Source organism: Brassica oleracea, chromosome C7 (assembly GCF_000695525.1).
Source record: "Brassica oleracea var. oleracea cultivar TO1000 chromosome C7, BOL, whole genome shotgun sequence".
Lineage (NCBI taxonomy): Eukaryota > Viridiplantae > Streptophyta > Magnoliopsida > Brassicales > Brassicaceae > Brassica > Brassica oleracea.
The window spans coordinates 21,885,194-21,890,548 of record NC_027754.1 but is presented as its reverse complement, the minus strand read 5'-3'; positions in this window follow the sequence as shown (position 1 = coordinate 21,890,548).

The following is a 5,355-nucleotide window of genomic DNA, read 5'->3' as shown; positions in this document are numbered from 1 at the left end:
AGAAATGACAATTTGGTTAATAACACATGAGGTCAAGGTTAGCTTAAAATAATACTCCTCAAATCATAAAAAAAGGATCAGAAATGAATTTACAATGTTTTCTGAAAAAAAAAATTATTCCCTAACATAAATTTAATTATGTTTCTTTCTTTATATACAATTTTTAAATAAATGAAATTAGGTGTTTGGTTGGCAATGCGTTCAAAACGCAGCGTTTCATTAACTTGGAGTTGAAGATCGTGTGGGCTTTTGGTGTAACTCATAAACATGCGGGAATATTGTCGTGTGGACTTTAGATCAAATTAATAACAATATTTTTAACAGTATATTTTTATATTTTAGTAAACAAATAATGTCGTTCTTCGTCTTATGAATACATCATAACAACAACTCTTATAATATTGTTGATATTCAATCCGATCATACCGGTATGACAAATTAATGTAAATCAACAGAATCGAGTACGATGATTTTAATTGGATTTACATGTGTCGAAAATACAATAAAATGTTTTATTTATTTTAATGTGTAAAATAACCCGTAAAAACAAAAAAACTAGATGAACCAATAGGTTTATAGTATATTAGTGAACGTACATATAAAATGTATAATATTATATAGTGAATGCAAAATTGAATTTACTAATTTGATATACATATACTGAGCATTTAACATATGAATAATGTTTTAGCAAAAAAAACCATAGGAATAATTATTTGCTTTATCCATTTACATCAATTTATTTTTAAGGTCTATGATTTCACGATAAATAGTGCTCCTATAATTATTTGCTTTACCCATTTACATCAATTTATTTTTTAAGATCCATGATTTCACGATAAATAGTGCTCTTAACTTTCTTTTTCCATAAAATAGCGCAAACATATTATTATATATTACTCCTACTTAACTATTTGAATAAACAAACATTCTGATACTTGAATATTTTGAATGATTCCCTTTGTACGGTAAACAATTTTATTTCAAATTATTAATACACCAATGCAAAAATATATTTTGCAAGATAATTATACGCATCTGCAGCGTAAGCTATTTATTACATACGACCATGGATTCTATAAAAAAACGTTCATGCAAGATTATCATTTAATTTAAATATACTGTTAATTTATAACGCAAGTTTTCACAATATTAATAACTTCTAAATTAATAGTAAAACCTATATAATAAATTCTAAACTTATTTAATAACGATAGACCGTATTCAATTTAAAGAGTGGCATGGAAGTTGAAGTATGACTTTCATTAGGAGAAAACTATCACATTTTAATTAAAACATACACATACCAAACTACTCACATGTTTTGGCTTAGATAATATAAGCTTTTCCTTAACATATTTCTCTGGCATGATCATTGCATAATTATATGTGGACATCATTAATCTTATTATATTAGATTATTTTTCACAGAATAATAAAAGCTACTGTCATTTTAATTCAGTTCAAAAATATTAATTAAAAATAATAACATGATCTCTGAATTTTATTTATTTATTTTTGTTTATAATATCGTTTTCAATCGACAATTTTTTAAGCCATTTATAAGCTGGCTTAATTTAAGCAAAGTTATTAATGGGCCCTAATGAGCCGAACTCCTTGCTCCTTCCATCATGAGCTTGTTTACAACAAAAAGATCGGAACATATGACTAAGAGCAAGCTATCAACTCAACACGAATTATGTAAGGCAGAACTGGAATACATTTGGTAAAGGAAAGAGACGACGTGTGAAGAGGTTCTGTCCACACAGGATGGCTTAGTTTGCCTTGTTTGGATGATATATGGTTGTTAATATATTCGAATTTCTCAGGTAGACATGTGAACATCGATACTTAATCACACGACTTATATATCGCGATTCACATTAAATTTCTGGCCCCTAATTATGAATTTTAATATTTCATATTGACTTGATATGGGTGAAGATCTTTTCTCGAGTGGATTTCTTGTAAATAATTTCATGCACACGAAAACATGTGAACGTCGACACTTAATCATACGACATATAGCAAATCACATTAACTTTCATGGCCCCTAATTATGAAATTTTTATATTGCATATTGATTTGACTAGGTGAAGATCTGTTCTCGTATATTTCTTGAGAATGATTTCATGCACACGAAGACGCTAGGAATAACGTGAGAACGTGATTGTTTAGTCGTTGGGCAGGTGTGACCGCATTTGTACACACACTGACACAAGAATAAAAGCAACTATGGTCATAAAGAGTACCGTCCTGAAACGAAAAAGACCACAAACAATTTTTAAAAAATTGGTCATTTTTATAACTTTTGTAGATAATTTTTTTAAAAAATACTGATTTATATAAAAAAAATTTGTGGGCTGGAAGCGGGTGCTTGTAATGCTTCCCCTCAGAGCCGCCACTGGTCATACACACAAGAGCATAACAGATTAATTTACGCATATATAACCGATCGATCGTTCCAATAATCAATTTAGCAAAAAAAAAAAATCAAACTGTCGAACAAATCAAAATACACTTATTAATTAGTCTTAGGTACACTCGAGCTTCTTTATTTGAATTTATATCTTACATTGTTTATAAAATGTCCGTATTCGAATGTGTGACTGACAATTATTTGCAGATGCAGCTAATCTTTTTTTAGTTTAGATTCTTGTTGATATTTTAGATACATATTGATTGTATGTTTTGATTCGCTAATTATAGAAATGTGCTAATTAAACACCGACGAAAGGAAAAACTAATTCTGCGAAGACAAATGAATTCGATAAGTACCTTTTACTTAACATCACTAGTATTTAAGAGAATGGAGGAAAAAAGAACAGCTACGGAAATAGAATAAGAATAAGTTATACTTCCTGAGTAATTTCTTGCTCTTTTTAAAATAGGTTTACGATGAGTTGATTGAACATTATAACGTATAACTGCACTGCACTGAACTAGAAATATACTTATAATTTTAACAGATTTACTAAACAGAACCAGATGAAAACATGAGACTTCAGTTTTGTTGCGTCTAGTGTAATATATTTGTTACTTTTTTTTCTTGTAAACACTTGAAACCACATGAAACTCTGAAAACCATGGCACATATCTGATATAGCTTCTATAATTTTCTAATGCATAGATAAGGAAGCTAGAATTAGAAATTAAGAATTAAATTAAAAGTATAAGATCCAAGTCATCCAACCGAAACACATTGTAACAAGCTTGAGAATTATAACTGAAATGAAATAGTTATGGCTATATTTCATATATAGATTTAGAAGAACCAAACTAACTTACTCAGGGAGAAACCCAAGAAAAATAGACAAAAACCCCGAAAAACCTTCATTTATTAAGGGTGTGACTGTATATACTCATTAAAGTAAAATTTTATTCTGGATTTGAAATTTATTCCCATTTCTACTTTTCTTCATCAATCAAGTGAAAATGAAAAATAAGAAAAATTGTCCTGGTTTTGGTGAACTACTCTCTACTAAAATAATGAGAAAATGAGCCTAATACATTTTTCCATTTTTCCATTTTTCATCTTTTTCTTTTGTTTCTACCTAATTACACCACTTGTTTATCAATAACACTCTAGAAGTGTGATTGGTGAATTATAGAGTAACCGAGTGCAATGGGAAGTGGAGTAATTAAGAGAGAAAATAGTGGAGTAATAAAAACTTCAAAAAGTAAAAATCCAGTGTAATTAAATTTTCACTTCAAAAACAGTGAGAGAGAAAAGTAAACTATATACCTCTAATTAAACAGTATTGAGCATAAGAAAGATAACAATTGATTTCACCTTAATGGCAAACATTAAGTGGAACCGAGAGAAAAAGTATTTCTCGCTAAAAGATTATCGTTGTAAATGCTATTCAGTTATGCTCTAAATAATAATAATACACATATATTCTAAACAATTATCCTATTTGTGATTTGATATAATATTGGCGGATTTCAAAAAAGAAAGAAAAAGAATTGATAGAATATTGGCGTATTATTAAAAAAAAGATGAATCTTTCGCCGGAGAAAACGTGAAAAGTTTCGATAGCCACGCGCTGTGTTTATCTGGGTTGGCAACGGATTCGAATTCGGTTCTCTTGGAGATCGACATAACACTTTGTGCCATCCGACCACTGACACGTGGTTTATTAGAACATTATATATCAAAAAGAAAATGTGAACATGGTACCATAGGTCGTAGAGTGGGCGATATTATTTCTTTGACCGTATATGTGTAAGTTCAACTCCAAACTTTGAAGTTTGGCAAGTTACTCGGTCCTCACATTCAGAAAATGTAAGCCAGATATTAAATGTTGAAATTAAACTACTAAATCAAGAGTGTGTAAATAGCTTGATCAATTGAGTAAGTCACCGCATGAACACGTGAAGCCTGGTTATTCAATTTTTCTTTGGTTGCATGTGAGACTCCTTCCGAGACTTGAGCTAAGTGGGCCTTATCTACTGTACCGTGCAGCTAACCTTCCCATATCCGGTTTGGTCGGCCATTCGGCCATGCTTTTCTGACCACGCGTCATTCACAACTTAATCCATACAAAATTGGTTCTATCAATTGTTAGTATTTGCATGACACGACCATAACTGTATTAGTATTCACTGGTATAAATATGGACATTCAAAGAGATTAGGTTATGGAAATAAAGTTAATTAGCTAGGGCTTAGGAGACATACTGTAGTTAGTCACGATTAGAAAAAAATATTAAATGTCCTTTTACTCTTTTTTTTTTTTTTGACTGTGGATAATTATGCTATTACAACTATGAGAAATAGTACAAACGATTTTACAGCCGACAATTTTACCTGCCGTATGAAGATTCACGTCTGACTGCATCACCTGAACCGCCCTATGGGATCCATGCTCGACGGTACTCCTTGCGCTATGCTGCAGATCTCTTGTACGCCTTTTCTCTTTCAATTCGCATAATTCCGTCTTTTCCGAAAATTGAAACTTATACCTCTTAGGCCTGGGCATTTTACCCGGATCCGAAGACCCGAACCGGAACTGACCCGAAAATACAGGTTCGGTTCCGGGTCCGGGTCCATGCTAAGTACCTATTGGATCTTTTTTTTTGGACCCAGGGGTCTCGGTTTGGGTCCGGGTCCTACCCGAGACCCGTTCGGGTACCCGAAGTACCCGCAAATAATTGTATATACTAGGTATATATGGGTGATTGGGTATATTTTTGGTATTTCGGATTTTTTTTAATTTTCGGGTTAGAATTTTCGGGTATAATTGTAGGTTTTTGGTGAAATTTTAGATTTTTAGAAAATACAATTTGGGTATTTGGGTAAAATTCGGGTATGTTTTGGGTTTTCGGGTCTGATTTTGGATAAATTTTTGGG